At 44.6% G+C, this 20,127-nt stretch overlaps 1 long non-coding RNA gene across 7 annotated transcripts in view; it reads right to left on the bottom strand.

Annotated features, from left to right (window-relative positions):
• Gm34278 overlaps positions 1-5,407 on the bottom strand; it is a 17,919-nt gene extending 12,512 nt beyond the window's left edge. For 3 of the 7 annotated variants that reach the window (XR_873419.1, XR_873418.3, XR_873417.1), the window contains exons 1-4: positions 5,287-5,407; positions 4,012-4,176; positions 2,261-2,301; positions 1,990-2,083 (exon numbers count right to left, since the gene is read on the bottom strand). This is a non-coding gene — a long non-coding RNA (predicted gene, 34278). The remainder of the gene's footprint in view (positions 1-1,989; positions 2,084-2,260; positions 2,302-4,011; positions 4,177-5,286) is intronic. The other 4 variants (XR_873422.2, XR_873421.1, XR_873420.1 and 1 more) reach the window with 3 other exon arrangements.
• Between the last annotated feature and the right edge of the window lie 14,720 nt (positions 5,408-20,127).

A 20,127-nucleotide genomic window follows, 5' to 3' on the forward strand; every position in this document is an offset into this window, starting at 1 on the left:
AAACCAACGGGATGGGGCGAAGCACATTTTCCCAGTGGGCGCTGGGCTTCTGTGGGGCTAGCTTCAGGCTTTGTGGGGCAGATCTGCTTCTGCTCTGTCTTCTTCCTAGCTCATGTAACTCCATGGGGATTCTGGCTAGAGATGCTGGGTATCCACAGAGTCCTTCTTTAGTGGCTCTTTAATTACATTTTAAAAAGCTCTCATGTCCGCAAGTCTCGGGAGCTCCGGTTTCTAAATCCTTTGGCCCTCACTGCAAATTGGCAGTACTGAGTGTCAGGCTCACTTCGCTCTATTTCTCTTGGCTCCTGAAATCCTGCCTGCCCGGGTCACCCTGTGTGTTACCTTTTGACTCTCCAGCCTGGGAGACTCTTTAAAGTTCCACAGGCTTCAGCTCTTGAGTTATAACAGGAGCAGCACCTAGGTAGCCAAGGGCCTGGCCAGTCCTGAGGGTACACCCCTCAGGCGGCACCTCCTTTAGCAACTTACCACAGCCTGACTGTGGGGAGGCCTCTGGGACCAACTCAGGAGGGCTCTGCCCTTATCAGTGAGTCAGAGACCCATAAAAGGACACGGAGGAGTGAAGTTCCCTCCCTCCTTTCTGCTCCTTCAGCTTTGGAGAGCATAGAGTTCTGAGTCCCTTTGGCTTTCCATGCCTGCTCTTACATGAGAATATCCAGACAATCCCATCTGTAATAAACAGGCCATCTCCAGACACTGTACTGGCTAGAGCCTTCTGTTTGGCATTTATAGCTTTAGAAACAAGGGGACAAATTTCTCTTCTTTTTAAGTTTCCCAGTCCATGGTGTTTCGTTACAGTAGCACAAAAAGACTAAGACACAGTTCTTCAATGTCACCAAAGATATGCTTTCAGCATATGTGTGTGTATGTGTGTGTGTGCGAGTGTGTGTGTGCGCGCACGTGTGTGTGTGTGTGTGTGTGTTCTTCTTTCTTTCTTAAAGGAGGATAGACTGAAAAAAGCTGGTCTTCAATAACAACCAGAAGAATACATAAACCAGGGCTTTTCAATGTTGACAAATAATTTAACTCTTATAATACACTTTGTGATATAATACCGCAGAGCTAAGTACCACACATCTTTAGCTCAGCTCTGCCTCTCTGGATCCTCTTTTGCAGCTCCTGAATTATAAGGGAGGGGACATTCTGCAGGGAGAGGGGGGCTGGGGCTCTGCTGTTTGAGCTCTGCCCAGCTTTGAAGACTGGAGGGAAGATAAGCAAACTGGGTTCCGTTTGGGCAGCTACTGGATCACAGGCATCAATCCAGCTTTTACACTGTACCTGCAAAACTTCTCTCCAGCTCCTATAAAGCCCAAAGGGAAAAAAAAAACTGGGAAAGAAGATGTGGTTATACATGGTCTAGGGAAAAAATATACCAGAACTTGAGCTCGAATCCTGCCTCTGTCAGTTATTAGTTAACTATGGGATTTTGCTAAAGTCCAGTTGTCTCTGCTCTCGGTCTGTTTTCCGGACGGTTGTTTGTATGCTTCGTCTTGGACTTAGATTGTCTGGTTCAAGTGAGACTCGGAGGAGACTGTGCTGTGCACATATTGAATAGTGCTGTTTTTAAGTATGTCCCAGTTCCCCGAGTCAGCTTTTCCATCTGCCACTCCTCTTTGCCCCTGTCCAGACCTCTATGTCCTTTCATCTGCTCTGTTTGTAACCAGATGTCCTTTGGTCTTTCCAAAAAGGTTCTGCTGTCTCCTGCCCACACTTAGTCACTACAATCCATCTGCCCCGAGAGTCAGCAGGCTCCAGCCATGGGCAGCAGAGCAGCATAACTCTGTCCTGGGAAGGTGTGACTTATACTTGGGAGAAGGTTGGGGCCTGGAGCGAGGAGGAGAGGCGTATGAATTAACTCCCCATGGAACTTAAACAAGCGAAGGAGAGAAGACAACAGAGTCATCCCATGTCCCTTCACATTAATCAGCTTGCCAGCCTCTCCCAGTGCAGGAGGGAAGAAGACATACTGACCTGTCAATGACAAGCTTCTGGATGTCACACACAAGAAACACCGACTGTGAGGCTGGCTCCGCTCACACAATGCTGCCCACATATCATCACGGTCCTGTTGCAGAGGACATTTTTTTTTTAATGAGCAGAGACTGTGAGGCAGGTGATTTCTCAGGGGTAGGGGGTGGGGTCCAGCCGCTTCTGAATGCAACAAATCCCAAGACGTTCTAGGGATACTGTCAATCAAACCCCAATTGTTAACTGATTGAGGGAAAGGCCTGCAACCACATACCTCACGCGTCATAGATGTGGAGCAGTGTTGGGAACGGTGGTCTTGTGGGAAGGCATGAAGTGGAGATGCAGAGAGAGGGGAAAGTGAGTTAAGAGAAGCGAGGGACATAGCACAAAGACATAGGACGATCCATGACGTCTTCATTATTCCCATGAAGCCATAGCCGGAAATTTTAGATTTAGATTTAACCTCAAAGCGTATCTGGGGGAGGGGCACTTCTGAAATATTCCTACCTAAGTTTCATTGGCTCAAGAAGAGAAGGTGAGCTTACTAAAGGTCAACTCCGGGTTACCTACCAGTCGGCTATGGTTAGAAGCTTATTAAATGATCAAAAATCCCCAAGGAGTTTTATTATCCTAGCTGAGGATAGTAGTGCTAGAATTTACACCCAGCCCTTCCTTATCTCTGCTCCAGACACCAATCCATGTCTGCCTGGAAGAAAACATCAACTCGAAAAGCTACCTTGTACATACATGTATGTGTGCATACGTGTGTGTGTGTGTGTGTGTGTGTGTGTGCCTGTGTATGTGTGTGATTTGTATGTGTATGTGTGTGTGCATGTGTGTGCACGTGCATACATGTGGATATGTATGTGTGTGCATGTGCACATGTGTGTAGATCCTAAAGCTCACACACAGCAGTACATGTAAATTCCCTCTCGAGCTTTCATCAGCGGCAAATTATATAATAATATCATATGATTTTGCAAGAGGTTCAGCAGGGCTGTCTCGGAGGCTGTCAGCCAGACACCGTTCAGACAGCGAGGCGTCAGAGCTGCCCCTGCAAAGTGGATGTTAATTACCTAAAACAATGTGTGTAATAGGCAGAGAGAGAGAGGGGGAGAGAGAGAGAGAGAAAAAAAAGCCAGAACCTGCCCTCTCAGCCCTAACCACTATTACAGTGCCAACTGCAAAGTTATTTAGCCTGGAGGAATTGTAATTAGCTGGTTTGCAAACTAATAAGATCTTAATAAAAAAATAGAGAAGAAAAAAGGGGAACACAGGAAAGGAATGCTGGGAAACTTTTTATCTCCGATTCTCGAGGAATATATTTAGCCTGCAATTACCTCATTAAGTGCCCCAATTCACTTAATATATGCCAAGGCCGTTCTGCCTTGTTGGGGTGAGCAGGGAAGGGAGACAGAAGGGCAGAGCAGAGCGTTTCTCTCATCTACCTGCCTGTATCTTCAACCTGAATCACTTGTTTGGTTTGGATTTACAGATGCTAATCCCTGTGCTTAATTATGCAGGAGACATTAAAAATCTACCCGGGTGAAGCAAATACAAAATTGCACAGGTTCTTAAAAGTTCTCCAGCGGCATATCTCAGTCCCGGTGACAATGAAGGCTGTCCTACTGTGAGCTCTGTAATTTGCTCTTTAGTCCCCACTGACCTTTCAAAACAAGGTGGACATAGGGGCCAGATAGCTGGCTCTGTTTGGTAGAACATGTTGTGTCTCCTAAAAATGTAAACATTTTCCTTCTTTCCTTCTTTCCTCCCTCCCTTTCCTTTTCATCCTCCCTCCGTCCCTCCCTTCCTCCCTCCCTCCCTCCCTCCCTCCCTCCCTTCCTTCCTTCCTTCCTTCCTTCCTTCCTTCCTTCCTTCCTTTCCTCCTTTCCTCCTTCCTCTCTTCCATCCATTTTTTTCCTTCTGGGAATTGAAACTTATGCTGCTCACTAAACATACATGCAACATGCTCAAACAGTCAACAGTGACTCCCCAAGTCCACTGACTTCCAAGCCTCCTGCATACCAAGGACAACTATGGTCAGCATCACCGTACATGGAATTGAGTATTCAGCATATTTCAGCTATGCAGACTATTGTAATCGACCTCCAGAAGGCAGTATCACGACGACATCCCACGAATGAGGAATTTGATGCCTTGGACTTTTCAGTAGTATTTTTTCTGAAGTACCTAGATGGCGAGAAGGAGTTAAAATGGGGACAGTGTGTTTCTAGAGTCCTCAGTGCCATGCTGGCTGACCACCAGTTCCTTGTAAAGGTTGATTCCAGGGCACACATGGGCCAAGGAATCACAGTCAAGTTCTCCAAGTTTCATTTAATGTACTCAGATGACCTCAGGAGGTCTTGTTAATTACACTTCCTACAAAGTTTCCTGTGTCTCTGAAAACTGTGACCTCTACTTATTAGAGAATTCCTGAAAACCCACCCACAGAACGTGGACAGTTTAGTGTGACCAATCTGAACGTCCATGAAGCTAAGGTCTCAGGAGTGAACGCAGTGAGTCACGTGAGTGACAGGTAAACATGGCAGACACAGAAGCCGTATGTCATCATCTGATAGAGAGATGTCCATCAGATAGGAAATGACTAAAGCTGGAGAAAATGGGCAGGTTTTAGGCTAACACTGGTCACTTGAGAATATCCACATGCCTTGGCCAAGTGCACCAAGGGGAAGGAGCCCTGACATCGAGTCAAAGATGAACTGGTGAGAAAAAGCCCACCGACCGTCTCTGCTAGACAACACCTGATGAGTGCTGCCTTCAAAGAGTCTTCAGGTATCACTTATGGGGAGAAACAGCAGACAGGATTGCCTGAATTCTGACACACTGGGTAGAGATGAATTCGTTCCAACTCAAAGCCATGCCAGAATGGTTTGGCATCATTAGTCACTCTCCCTCATCGTCTGGAGACTCAAGCATCAATGGTGAAGTAGCATGGAGTGGGTAGAACCGTGGTCCAGCTCCACTGAGTGGGTCCCTCCCACCCCTTGTCCTTATAAACCAAGAAAGTGCATCCTTTCCAACTTTCTGGTCGTTTTCAGAAAATGGCCACTCTCTATAAAGAAAACGCCCAGAAAAAGGAAAAAAAAAAAACTTTCAAATTTGTAAAATTTACAGCACACATCCTTTGACTACAATAACAGACATTTGGAACAATACAGTGGTGTTCAAGCAACAATAGACACATTAATGGGGCATAAAAAGCATTAGCGAGAGTCAGTCTTGACAATAATGGAAATGAAAACTGAAATCAAGGACCATTAGACAACAATGAGGACAAACCTTAGGGGAGGCAGTGGCCACTGAACTCAGAAGAGACTCTTGAATGAGAGGAGTTGGCAGCGAGCTCCACACCAAACTATCAAAACCTCACAAAGGAGCATAATGGAGGAGCTGGAGAGAGAGAGGGAGAGGGAGGAGAGAGGGAGAGGGAGGGGCAAGGGGAGGGAGAGAGGGAGGGGAAGGCACAGCCAAAACCCCAAGCAAGAAGCAATTAGATGTGGCATAAAAACACGCTGTAGATGGATAAATCTGAAAGGACATTTTCTGAAAAACAAAATAAGGAGAATAAATAGATCACAGTCTAGAAATTACAATTCGTTTTTATAAAGGATTGTAGGCTTATAATATAATTAAACTAGTTTGTGAACTGCATTGTTAGAGAGTAACCAGATCACTGGAAGTAAGAAGACACTGGAAAACAGAGTTAAATAAAATAAATATGAAGGATTAAAAAAATAATAACTCAAGGTAGGGTGACACATGTCTAAATTCCAAACTTGAGAAGCCAAGAAGGCAGGAGGTTTGAATTAAACTCCAACCTGGGCTATAGTATAAGAAGATTCTGTCTCACAAAAAAGCAAGCATAAAACAGTAGACTTGAATTGGTCAAAAGATAAAGGAGACTGGAAGGCAAACTTCACACCATAAGTAGATTTCTAGTAGATTAAAATTCTAAATGTGCAAATATAACTGTAGCCTGGAAGGATATACCGCCGAGTTATCAACACCTGTGGCCCGAATAGGCATTCCGTGGGTATGACCACAAACACAGAAATTTAAAGGAAATAACTGATTAATTCAATGATATTCTTAAATGTATTCTTTTTCCATTTGTTCCTTAAGTAAATGACATCTTGTATGCTCAGGCACTGTTAGAGACTCCGAGCAACAGTGAACAGCTCTATGGCTTGATACATACAGAAGGCAAGGACAATAGGTGTACAGTGTAGAGCAGAAAAGGAGTGGGGGACAAAGAAGATGGTCTGGAATCTTCCATGCATTGGCTGATGTGGGTTACAGGAGAAGGTGACAGAGATGCAAACTCAGGAGTGGCGAATGGGGGAGCTAAGTGGGTAATTCAGAGACCCAAGCACCCAGCAGCAGCCATAGCCTGTGCAAACCCCTAGGTCTGATCATGCTTGTACTTGTAGAATGAATAACAAACAGTGCCTTGTGGATGGAGATGAGTTAGCCAGCAATGATGCCAGAGAGGTGATAGGGGCAAAGTCCTGTCTGAAGGAGAGATAAGGGCCATTAGAGTGTTTCGAGAGCTGGCAAGACAAGATCATATTTGCTGGAAGGGGGACGGTCTGCTAGAATTGAAAAACAAATTATAGGTCACCAGAAGCAGGCTCAGGGGGAACGTTAGGTATCCAGGCAAGACACAATGGAAGGTGGTATTTGGCAATGATAGCATGATGTAAGGCTGGAAGAGAGAGACAATCCAAGGTAGAGCCCATGGCATGTCCGATGAATGGAGCCTTCAGTTTGGGTTTGCCTGAGCTGTCGGAGATCATAGGTAGACAGATGAATCTGTAAACAGAGCTTCTGTGGTGGGGGAACCTGGACTCTGTCTGACACAGCTCAGACTTAAAGTACCTTTTAGATATGATGGCAAGGATTCAGGAGGCAGATAGGTAGAGAATCGTCAAATTCAAGAGAAAGTTCTAAACAAAAGTTTGAGATGTAGGCAGATCCAGTGTGTGTCTTAGCTATTTCAGGATGGCATGCCAAAGCACTCATAGACTAGAAGTCCAAGCGTGGATACCAGCACGGGATAAGGATGCCTCCTTCTCTTGCCCTCCCATTACAATACTTGTATATGAACTCCAGTCTGGTAGGATTGGAGCTCTGCTCTTATGACCTCAGCTTATTACCCCTTGAAGACCTTATTCCTCAAATCCAGCCACATTGACAGCATGGAAATACCATGAATTTTGGAATACCGTTCAGTCCACAGTGGGGTGCAGCTGCTACAGGACTGCCTGAGACAGTGAAGAGAGAAAATGAGAGAGATAAGCAAAGGGGCAGAGCTGGAAATGCAGCTACCCGGCACATGGCGGTGGTCTTGCTGAGTGAAGACCACAATGTGTGTCTATAACAAAGCACACCAGGCAAAGGAGATGGACAGGCAATCTTCATGTGACAGCTGTGTGGCTGTGATGCACACCACACATTGTTTCATTTCACTAATTAGATAAGCAAGAACCCAAAGCACCAGAGACGGGTCATTCTTAGGCACCACATTGGCTAAAATTACAATGATGGCAACTTGGTTTGGTGGCATCCGGAGGAGGGACAGCAGGCAGGGCGAGCTAAATAAACAAGTAGAGACTTGATAGATGGTGTTTGAGCCAAACATAAAACTCAAAAAAAAAATATATAATTGCAAGGCAAATGTATGGGGTCAGATGTCTGGAGGCAGACACAGTAGGATCTTTGTGAGCTTAAGGCCAGCCTGGTCTACATAGCAAGTTCAAGGCCAGCTGGGGCTACATAGTTAAATGCTTTCTCAAAAAAAAAAAAAAAAAAAAAAAAAAAAAGGCAAAGCAAAGCGATGCAAGCGAACAAACAAAAAACCCATAAGTCAGTGGGAACAGGAAGAGCATAGAGTTTGGTGATGTGGATAGGAGGCAGGAGGGAAAACCCCACGAGCTGGTAATCGGAGTTACGCTTTTCTCTGCATACTTTAGACATCAGTAGAAATAGTCATTGATTGGCAACTGCACACATGCACATAATGGGCGTCTTCATTGCTATGCTCATCCACCATACAAACTTACAAGAGTACTGACATTTCCCACCAGACACAGAAATCTTCCTCCTTCGGGCAGGGAAGCAGCAGTTCAGGAGGCTCTAAAGTGTGGCCAGGGCAAGTCCTCTCGGTCCGAGAAGGACACACCTTTGTCCCACATTGCATGGACATGGGAATTACCTTGTATTCTTCCCGCCCCCAAAGCTCCTAAGTGTCACTCATTAGCCACACCGAGGACAGCCCTCAGAGGGTGTCTCTGAGTAGTTGGGGCTCATTTCTGGATGTGTAATTTTTGTTCAAGTAGAGTCGACAGGAACTGTAGGGTTGCTGAATCAGTATCATTACTTTCCTCTAAAACTCGAGGGCCTCAGTTTGAATCCCCAGTATCCACACCAAAAGTTCAGCAATGTGCTCCTATAATCCTAACATGGCGGAGGGGCAGAGATCAGAGGGGCGTGGATACTTGCTGTCCACCCAGTCTAGACAAAAGAGTGAGTCCCAGGCTCAGTGAGAGACAATATCTCAGTAAAGTAAGGTGGAGAGGGACACTCAAAGTTCACACCTATAAACACACACACACACACACACACACACACACACACACACACACACACACACTTGGGGGGTGGGGGGCAGAATCCCATTAGGTTAAAAGGCAAGTATGTATCTGTGGTTCTGGGAAGTTAAATTTTACACATGTAACTCCCCAAAGGAGACAGTGATTCAAAATGTCAGCTATGTCTCTAAATAACCCTTCTAAATAATTAATAATAATTAGGGGCAGGAAGCCCATAGTACCAGACAAGATAAGTTCCTTTGGAAGAGGACCTGAAGTTGTAGATCTATCACAGGAGAGATGGTGACAAACATCTGGTGAGCTATTGCTGACCTAGACCCAAGGGTGTTAAGGGTCCTCTTTCTCATCAGCCAGGGGCTGACAGTCAGACCTCCACCAGGGCAGCTTATGAAACATGAGTTGCTGTGATAAACAACCACGATCAGAAACAACCTAGGGAAGAGAGGGTCTGGCTTACAGTTCCAGAGGGACGGCGTCTGTCACCATAGGGCCTTGGCGTAGGAGCAGAAAGCTGTGTGATTACTTTTTCCAATCTACAGGAAGCAGAGTAAGTGGGCAGGAAGAGGGGCGGGGCTACAAACTCTCAAAGTCCACGCCCACTGGCAGACTTCCTCCAGTAGAGTTCTACCTCTTAAAAGCGCCACCATCGCCCCAAACAGCAGCACTGAGGACCAAGTGTTCAAATAGATCAGCCTCTAGTGGATATTTCTCAAACGAACCACCGCTGGGCTTTAGAGGGACAAGCTCAGGCTCAGGCTCAGGAAACATGTGTTTGAGTCCTGTCTGGTGGTGCCCACCTGTAATCCCAGCTAGTCGAGATGCTAAGACGGAAGATTTCTTACGGCTAGTCGTCATAGCAAATGATCACAGGATCAACGATGCAAAGCAGCATCTTTTATCTACTTCCCGTTCTTCAGCCCAAGTTCCACTTAGCCCAAAGCCAGGATGTCAGCCGGACAGTGATCCCGCAGGAAGGACCCTGGGACAAAAATCTGTGCCCTGCCTTTTCAGCTTCTGGAGGCTCCTGACCCCTGACCCTCAGCCCAAAGCTTCATCGATCTTCCCTGTTTCCCAGATCTCCCACCTTCCCCCTCCCAGGAAGATACTAGTGAGTTATTTCTGGGGTCCCCCCAGGTTATCGGGGCAGTCTTCTTCTGTGCATACTGAACGTTAGCAAATCTACAACATCTTTTTACTAATCAGATAATGTTTCACAGACTCCAGAGACCGAGGCATATGCACGTTAGGGACATTGCTGAGCCTGTCTCACAGGGCAAAGCCACAGTCAGTGAATAAAATCTGCTTTTCCCATTAATAATTTTTTAAGTTACAGAAGAAATCGGAGTTTTCCTTGTAAATATAACCAGCGCAGGAGAAACTAAATTCTTCTTTTATGTGTTCCTTCAGTGGTGGTCCCTTCCCATTTACAGAGATACTTTAACTGCAGTTTGAGAGACACCCGGCAGGACATTTCCGATGCTTTGTGGGGAGGGACGTGTGCATTGAGCAAGCCTGTCAATCAAAATAGGGAACCACCCCAATCACATTTCTAGCAACCAAACTCCACCTTCTCTTAGACTCCATTAAAGAATTCCCAGATAATAATCAGGGCCCCTTGAGTATCCTCATCCAGGTAGACTGTTGTAACTCTCGGCAACATCCTTTTTGATTTCTGTCTATTGTATTGCTTTGTTTTGAATAAAGTTTCCTTGTTGCTTTGCAAATCTGTGTGAGTCTTTATTTTGCTCCTGAGTAAGAGGCCAAGAACCTAGAATCCTCAGGCCATGTGGGTGGGAGCCAAGGAAACCAACTTCCTCCTTTTTTCCCCCTCTCATTCAATATCAGCGTAATATAAATCTCCTTCAAGAGAAACATAGGTGGGTTTTTGTCTTGAACCCACTACTTGCCCCTGTCCATTGATTATTCTGGCTAGCCATTTGCTTTTGAGGCAATATTTGATACACTAATGTTTAACTCTATATGGCTTGCTTTGCATAATTCTGTTCTGTGTCTTACATCTCTTATTACATGTAGCCTGTGCGTATTTTACACACATATTCATTTATTTTCAGCATTTTTGAAGATCTCTTTGCATTGTTTTTCCACATTTTTTATTTTATTTTATTTTATTTTATTTTATTTTATTTTATTTTATTTTATGTGCAGTGATCGACGTTGAGCCCAGGACCTCATACCTGCAAGACAAGTGCTCTACCTTTGAGCTGTGCCCCTAACCGCTCTTTATATAGTTGTTGAAATTATTCCTCTAGTTACCAGAAGCCACACATGTGATTGGTTCCTGTCTAGTGGCACTTGGATCTCTCGACTCCAGGCGTCCATTTTGATTTTGAGAGACAGCACTAGCTGGTGGTCAAATAAAATCCTTTCCCTCTCTGGGCATCAGAAAACCTAGCAGTTGTTACACTATGTTTGTTTTGTTTTGTTTTGTTTTGTTTTGTTTTGTTTTGTTTTGTTTTGTTTTGGATGTGGGGAGGGATAATGATGAAAACCTGTCTTCAGTGTTCAGCATAGAGGCATCCTGGGTGGCTAGTCCTTTACTGACTGAGTTTAAGGATGTAGAGCTTACGGACAGGAAATACTAACTGTGCTGTAAACTTCTGTTCTATGAGGCTCTGGGTGGGAATTCTGCAGTCACGCACTTGCTGCGTTCCTACAAACCAGGCAACCATTTTTGCTGTTTTTAGTTTTCTTTTTATTCCCCCTTTCACTTGTTGTTGATTTGTGACAGGGTCTCACTATGTATCTCTGGCTGTCCTGAAACTCACTAAGTAGATCACTCTGGCTTTGAGTTCACAGTGATCCACCTGCCTCCTCTGTTTCCTCAGTACTAGAACTGAAAATATGCACCACCCTGTTCTTCCTCCCCCCTTCCGCCTTCTCCCTCCCCCCTTCTTCCTCCCCCCTTCCGCCTTCTCCCTCCCCCCTTCCCCCCCTTCCCTTTCCCTTTCCCCCTCCCCTTCCTCCCCTCCCCTCCCCTTCCCTTCCTTCTTTTCTCCTCGCCGCCCCCCCCCACCCCCAAGACAGGGTCTCATTCTGTAGCCCAGTTAGTCTTGGAGTCACATAGCCCAGTTAGCCTCAGACTCACAGCAATCTTCCTGCCCCGGCATCTCTGGTGTTAGGATCACAGGTACAGGCCACCACACATGACTGTTTATTTTCAAAATCTCATCATGCTGGTGCTGTGGATCTGCTTGAGTTTGCCTTGGCCAGCGTTGGCTCAGCAGTGCTGATCAGAGCTGCGCATGTCTCCAGATGAGCCCATCCCTCTCTCCTTTGCTATGAGTTTTATGCCACTTTCTCTTTTCGACACCTTTTTTCTTAGAATCCCAGTGCAGCAAATACTGAACTTCTCATCGCCCTCCCATAAGGTGCTGAGAGTCTGTTTCCTATTTTCTTTTTTTCTGTTTGTTTTTGAGATAAGAGCTCACTGTGTAGCCCAGGCTTGCCTAGAACTCCAGGCAATTTTTCCTCGGCAGCCCCAGTGCTGGGACAACAGGCAGGAACCATTATGTCTGCTCCTTTCCCTTTTTTAAAGTCTGACTTCTCCTTCCCATTTAGATGCATGAATTTTATTATTCTGTTTTCAAGTTTAACAGCCCCACTCCTTGGCACGGCCATTCTAATAACATTCTGTGTGTTTGTATTTGGTATTGTATTTTTTTCCGTTCTGTAGTTCCCATTTGGTTCTTTCCCGTAACTTCTGTTTCGTTTTTTAAAAATGATGTCTTTAATTTTTTAAATACATTTTAAGAGTTTCTGATCATGGTACTTTTCTGGCAGTTCCTTTAAAAAACCCAAAAACCCATTAACATCTGGTTCTTCTCGTAACAGGCATCATCAGCCGCTCATTCTTCTACATTTAAGTTGTGAAATATTTTTGTGGATCTCGCTATGACAGGTGATTTTTAAAAATTATATCCCCAACGGTTTATATACAATGCTAACTTAAGGTTTCAAGTCCCACAGAAGACGCGTTTTAGCAGATGGTTGTTCTATTTCGGCGTGAGCATCTCCCGTCTGATTTCAGCGCTCGCCGTGGCTCTGTTTCAGCTGTTGAGCGTGCTGCTGTTCAGTCTTAACCTTGCTTCCTCGGGAGCTGCTGAGCCCCTCACCATCCCCCACTGTGGCCACCAGAAAGGCAGAAAGGTTTCCCTCAAGAAGGCGACCTGGGTGCGCAGAGACTTGAGCGCTCAAGGCTTTCGCTGATTGGATGAGACTCTTCAATAGCAAAGAGAGAGATCAGCTTTCCTCAAAGATCACAATTTAAAATGTTAATTCAAATCCCTAAACAGCCCTTTAGACACATATAGGATGGTTTTTGACTAAATATCTGGGTACCATGTCCCAGTCATGCTGATGTTCAAGATTATCCAACACACTCATTTCATTTGCCTGTTCCAAGGTATCTAGTATGCTTGGCAGGAGGCAGAAAAACTAGGGGAAGATAGACCTATATCACTCCATCATCTACATATCCATGCATCCATGCATCCATCTGTCAATCTGTCCGCCTGTCTGTCTCTCTCTCGCTTGCTAGTTTTTTGTTTGTTTGTTTTGGGGGGTGTTCGTTTGTTATTTTTTGTGCATGTGCATGTTTTGAGACAGTCTTTCTCTGTCTAGCCCTGGCTGTCCTGAAACTTGCCCTGTAGACCATGCTGGCCTCAAACTCAGAGATCTACCTACCTCTACCTCCCAAGTGCTGAGATTAATGTTGTGTGCCACCACATTCAGCTCTGTCTACTTATTCCCATTCATTTGACTTGAGTTTTTGTCTCTTACAACCTGCTGCTGAGCCTGGGAGGGCCTTAAGGCTCAGCTCTCTCTGAGGTAGTTATTCTCATTTGGCATTCTCTCTCTCTCTCTCTCTCTCTCTGGGTTTATTGAGCTAATCACATATCCTTATCATCTCAATCCATACTTCTCTGTCTATGAGGACCTATGGAGTATACTGTAAGGATTTCAAACTATCTTTAGCTTTGAGCCTAGGGCTGTTGGATTCCTGGAGACTCCAAAGCCAATTTAAGTTGCCCAGTGCAGGAGAAATGAGAAAGCATCCCCAGGCTAGTAAAGTCCTTATAAGCTGATTTGCTTCTTAATGGTGAAAAGCTAGTTAGAGCCAGAGTCCTTCAGGCCGTTTGACAATTGAACCTTTATACTTCAGCTTAAGACATGGAGGAGAACGAGGAGGAGGAAAAACAGATGTCTCTAGCAAAGGGCGTGAGGGAGAGGGAAACACACCACTCTAACCTCAACTTTATTTGCATTTTATATATGTTATATATTTCATTTTATAAAAACAGTCAAAACCAAAACCACAAGATTTCACAGATAAGAGAAAAAAGCTGGACTGGGCTTAATTCAATATTTCAGAGAATGCTCTTAAGGGCGCTCGGCAGGCTGCATTCAGCCAGACCAAGCTGCTGAGGATTCTGGAAAAAAAAAGTGACTCTGATTCACACCGGGACACCACATCTCATAACACACGGTGTGTGCAAGAAGCTGTAATTATGAAATGTTTGCCTTAAGTAACATGGCTGCCTAAACACAGATGGTCCTCATTGACACTAATTGGACCTGACGTGGCCTTGGCCTGCCTTGGAACAGTTGCCGGAACACGAAGCCCACTTGGGTGTGTGCTCTCTGAGGGCCTCTGTTTCATATCGCCTTCATTAGTGGTGGGATGGAGGCGGGGTAGAGTCATACCTTAGCATTGGGCCCTTGTCTGTCTCAGAACTTGCTGAAAAACGTCTTTTACCCTGCTTAGACGGGCGAGCTCCTCGGGGGCTGGCCATGTACATTTCTTCAGTTCTTTCTCGTTTGAATTAAGGAGGAAGGCTCCCCACATCTCCTGCTCTGTTCCCAGCGAAGACTAATGATTTTTATTCTTTTAAAGAAACTCATGGACATTCCTAAGATGTGCTATATCCCTAAGAACATCCACAAAAGAGCCCTTTTCTAGCTTTCTCCGAAGCTCGGGGTTTTACCCACTGACCTTTCTTACACTGACTTGTCTCCGCTGGGAGCCTTCAGAGGGGAAAAACCATCGCCGCAGAACCACTAACACTGGCCACACTTCTTGAACATTCACTGTGCCTCCATCTCTTCTGAATAGAAAACAGGGACAAATGCTTGCAGGTTTTCTGGTGTCTGGTATACAGAAGCTTGTGGATAAAATGAAAGAGACACAAACATTGGGTGAAAAAAATCTCCTCGTCCTCTGGCGTCCTTCAGAGAGATTTTTTTTCGGGGGGGGGCATCAAGGGCTCTGTAACACGTGACCTGTTAGTGGGCCAATGAGAAGGCCAAAAGCTTTCCCTTCAGCTCTTGCCTTGTAGACTTTGCATGACACAAATTCACTCCCCAATTCTTCCTAGAGCTGTGCCTCTCTCTATCAGCCTCTACATATCTACATCTGTTTCTATATGCCTATGTAGCCTTTTTTTTTTTGGTCTCAGGATTGGTTTATTCTGGCGAAAGAAGAAATCACTAATTTAGTAATTAATTTTGAACCAGTTGACTATTGGAATAAAGAGATGCTAGTCCGGTTGGTGCAGAGACTTCGCTTTATGAAGCGAATAAACCACATTTTGATGGCAGCACGGAAAGAGACAAAGGTTACAATGAGAGCCTTAGCCACACAGTCTAGGCCACAAGGAAGTGTGTGTTCCAGCCATCCTGAGCTTGACCCCCACACACTCATGCACACATGCACACACACATGTGTGCACACGCACAGGAATTACACTAACCTTTAAGGCCCAGCAAGCTTCGAGCAAGGATGTTTCCCTTCACAATCTGTGAGTCCTCTCTAGCTAGATGAGGGCTCGTGAGAAAAAAATATAGGGTTCTTAGAGGAAGGAGGAAGTCACCAGACTCCCTCTGCATTTGGGTTGTCTCACCAGCTTTTCCCTGGGTCTCAAGCCCACCCAAGTCCCATCAGAAACCTCACTTGCCTGATGCTGCAACCTCACCAGCCAAATCTTCAAAACAAATTTCTATGCCTGTCTGTCTCTGTCCCTAGCTCCCACACTCCTTAGCAGAAGGACCCTGAGCGACAAACAAGGAAGCAAAGGCAGAAGGAGGGATTGTGCAAGACGGAAGTATGAAGAACAGCATTGTGGGAGCACTCTAATTCCTTCATAGGTTCTGAGGGAAACAGTCTGTTGGAAGGATCTAGATATGTTAAAAGTGTCATTAGGCTGGTTAATTAGGGGTCAGCCTGTGTTCACAGCTCCTTGTAGAGAACAGAGCAGTGATTTAGAAATAAGAATCCATGCCCACGAGTTCCATTTTCATCTTCTTTAAGTAAATAACTCTTCCCTCGCTTCGATCCTACAGCAGGATGTCATCAGGTCAACGCAAAGGAGGCAGGAATGTTTCTTATTATTTCCCAAATGCCCTCAGAAACTAAGTCAGTCAATAAAAACCACAGTCAACCTGTTTATGTAGACAGAATTGTGATAGTCTTCACTTGGGAGACAAGCAATAAAAAGCTGGGTTCCTCACTTCAAACTGACTACCTTCCAGAAAAGCGTCAGGGCGGAATTAGCAACTCCAATAAAATTTGGCAATTTGCTATTGGTAGTTTATGCAGTACCACGTGAATTCTTCTGTTTTCATTTTCACTTCTTCCATTTTTTTTCAGTTTTTTGTTATCATCACCAAGCGACTACTGAGTACAATGTATTTATGATGGATGAACAGTCCGAGGCACATAGGAATGGACGAACTGATTGATGGATAGTTAGCTGGACCAAAAAGTGGGTGTGTAGGTAGGTGAATGGATGAATAGATTAGTGATTAGGACAGCTAGTTGGGTGGACAGAGTGATGGAATGATGGATAGATGGATGGAAGAATGGATGGATAGTTGAATGGACAATAGAAGAATATCTAGTGGAATGATATGGCAGCTTTGTGATGGATATTTTATTTTGTTTTGGTCATCAAGACAACATGTCTCTCTGTAGTCTGTGCTGATTTTGAGTTCAAGATCCTCCTGGCTTTAACTCCTGGTGCTGGGATTACAGGCATGAATCATCACACCCATAAAGGTGTGTGTGTGTGTGTGTTCCTATATGTGTTAGTGTACATATATGTTTACATGCATGTGAGCAATTGTGGAAAGTCCAGAGAATAACCTTGGGTACCATTTTTCAGGAACCAACTACCTTTTTTTGTGTGTGTGAGAGATAAGGTCTGTCGATGGCCTGGAGTTAGCATGGAAGAAGCAAAAGAAACCGGAGACCAGGGCTTCATTGTAACCATTCAGAGATATTGAAAGAGAGTAACTTTCTCCATTCAGTGCTTTTTGTTGCTACATCTGCATGTTAACAAAACAGAAAGTGATTATGCAACTCAGCTAAGTAGAGAGATGGTGATGATGGTGGTGGTGGTGGTGGTGGTCATATCTAGTCAATATTTTAAACCAACCAAAAAGAATTGTCCGACATAGTTAGCAAGACCTCTTGATTTGTGAGTGGTTAAACTTAGCTCCTAGCGGGTTAGTATTTCACTGACGTCTGGTGAGGCATGATTTAATATTTTTGAGAAAAGCAGATCAATCTGCGTTCACATGAAAATTGAGGATTTGTTAGCCATGAGATGACTCTTAGTAACCTGAGTTTCAATGTTTTTATGCAAAGGAATTAAAAACATCTCAATCAACTTTCCTTCCGAGGAGACATAGACTTTCAAGTGATGGGGAGGTAGATTCAAAAATATGCAAAGGGGCTTGCTAAGCTGAAGTTATTTTGGGAGAAAATAGATATTTTCAGTGTTCGTAGTGAAAGTAAAACACGGAATGTACTTAAGTCTTAGTCCACATGTCAAGAAACCCGATCCCTAAGCCACCACCTTGCCTGGAATTTCAGCATCATTTGCATCTCAGATGTAAGCCTAGTGGTTCTGTCCAGTTAGGACTGTTTTTACCTCACCTTTTCTGAATTATAGTATAGATTACAACCAAGTCAAATCCATTTTGTGAGACTCCCGTGTTCCGCAGCCTTCCTCACCGCAGCATAGGGCCCAGCTCTCCTGGGATTCCCACCCTGCATGGTCCCCGCCATTGTGACTGATAGCATAGGGCCGAGAGAAATATATCACTCCAGAGATGAGACTCTAGAAGACTGGCTTTCCCCCTTGGAAACTTGTTTTCTGTTCTCCGAGTACTCACCCTGGGAAAGGCAAGATGCTGTGATGTAATCGTGCCCACGAGAGGCCCTCCTGACAGGGATGTTGGAGATGTCGCAGGGAAGTCATCGGAGTAACTGTGGCAGGAGATGCATGGCTCCCGTTGAGTCTTTGGATCGCCTTAAGCACACTGACAGCTTCAGTCACTTGCAGAGGAGGCCTGAGCCAGAATCACTCAGCTTGAGCTCCTGCTTGAGATCAGGAGATGGTGCGTGTTCTCCGTGAAGCTTCGAAGTAAGTTTTGAATGTACCTAATGACAGCTTTGTCTCTGTCAGAGATTCTTTGACCATCTTTAGTTGAAAACATGACACCTGCCAGAAACTCAGGGTTCCAGAAACTTTAGTATTTCTGGAATCTCCCAGGTTTGAATCAATGGGTTTTGTCTTTCTTTTTACCAGAATATGTTCTCATTAATATTTTTTTTCTGTTTTGTAACCTGTATTCAAGGCTGTGACTCCCACCCCCAACCCTACCCCCAGCTGACATTTGGCAATCATCCATAGATTTCAGTAATAATGTTTTCTTTACCTGGCGTAAGTACTTGACAATTTTTCATTATAATTTTTGGTTTGGCAAATTGTTTTCAAGGGTTTTCTTAGTTTCTAAATGTGTAAAATACACATGAATATATGTTTTCACTTCTGTTGAATTTTAAGGTTCTATGGCTACAGTGATTTTCTATTTGTCTTTTAATATTTGGGAAGTCTTTCTTTGGGGCTTAATTTCTGCTCTGTACTTATAAGTACTTTACATGCGCATGATACATAATTCTGTTTGCTGTATGTGAGGTTCCACGGATGAACAACACCTTAAGTTTGCCTGCATGAGTGGGGCAAATCTTCAGTTTTATTCTTATTTTTGTTTCTCAATGCAACCATTTCTGAGAGGAATATTTAAATCTGTACTTCCATGTTAGCTGGGTAACTTCCAGATGACTCTCTAATGATCTCCCATGACCAAGCAACCACACGCATTAATTTATGTAAACCCAATTATGTTAAAAGTCGCCATTGCCAGAGAGGATGTTAGATGGCACATTTGACAGACCCTGGGAAGGATGGGACTGGTAGTGCAGAGGGAAACAAAAGACCTTTCTCATGGTCTGGAGTCTGTAAATTCACTGTCAATCCTAAGTCCTCTTGTCCACAGGTCAGTCCTTCTCATCCCAGTCTAACCTCACAGAGGTAATGTGTGAGTTCACTGGAACGGGGTAATCATTAGATAGTTGGAACAATGAATGATCTGGGTGCGAGAGAAAAAAGGCACCATAATTGTGCTGTTACTAGTTCTTTTCACACAAAACAACACGGAAGCAGGAGTCTTCATTCTCCAGGGAGATCTGTCTTCTTGACTGTACCGTACTCTGTAGGAACAAATTCATTCAACAACAGAAATCCCAGCTCCTAAGTATTTATTTACAGGATTGGCAGAGCTTACAGATCTACTTTCTGTCGGGAAAGCCTCTATGTAGCAAATTTAACACTTGGGTAATTCGGATCTGACAAAAAATATTGTTCTCTGGGTCATCTTGCTATTTCCATTACTATTGATTCCAGAAATATCCACTCACTCCTAGTGTTTCATTGCCTGAAAGTCTTTACTGTCTCCTATTGCGTTTCTGGTGTGGGGAGCTGTGTGTGTTAAAGATGCGGAAACATCTGACTTCTTAAGGTGGTTGGGAGAATAAAGGTTTGGTTGCGACTCGCCTCTTCTCTCGACAGCTAGTGCTGGTTTCTAAAGCTCATACCCATGCCAGGTATTCTGGAAGTTTTTGGTAAAGGAGAGTGAGCCAGCAGGCACTTCCGGGTGTCCTGGGACACACTGTAAATTACCATGCGAGTCAGCTTCAGGGTTCTCAGGCAAGGACAAGAGAAAACAGAGGAGGTGGCTCGGAATGAAGAAAGTGGGGCTCTAATTATCTTGAAATAAGTTGTTAAACAAAATGAACGGTGATTATCCTCAAATAAGAGGCCTCTCCAGCCCTCTAATTTGTGGGGCCCATTACAAAATCTAGTTTCTTTAGGGTCCTTGAAAAGAGGCTCTGTTCATCTAGGGTGACATAACCCTCAGGGGACGGCACAAAGGAATTAGCTAAAGTTATTAGGAATCAAAGGACTGAGACAGAGGTGGGAAACGGCACCATGGCTCTGGAATTAACCACAGGCGCCATCTTCCTGGAGCCGTAGGGTCCTAAGGCAGGCTGTCAGCTTGTAGCTTTTCAAGGGAACCTACCATGAGGCAGCTTTGATCAACTGGTACATCGGTGACACGCCTGGCTTAGCACTGCCTTAGCTCA

This window comes from Mus musculus, chromosome 13 (assembly GCF_000001635.26).
Source record: "Mus musculus strain C57BL/6J chromosome 13, GRCm38.p6 C57BL/6J".
NCBI classification, from domain to species: Eukaryota; Metazoa; Chordata; class Mammalia; order Rodentia; family Muridae; genus Mus; species Mus musculus.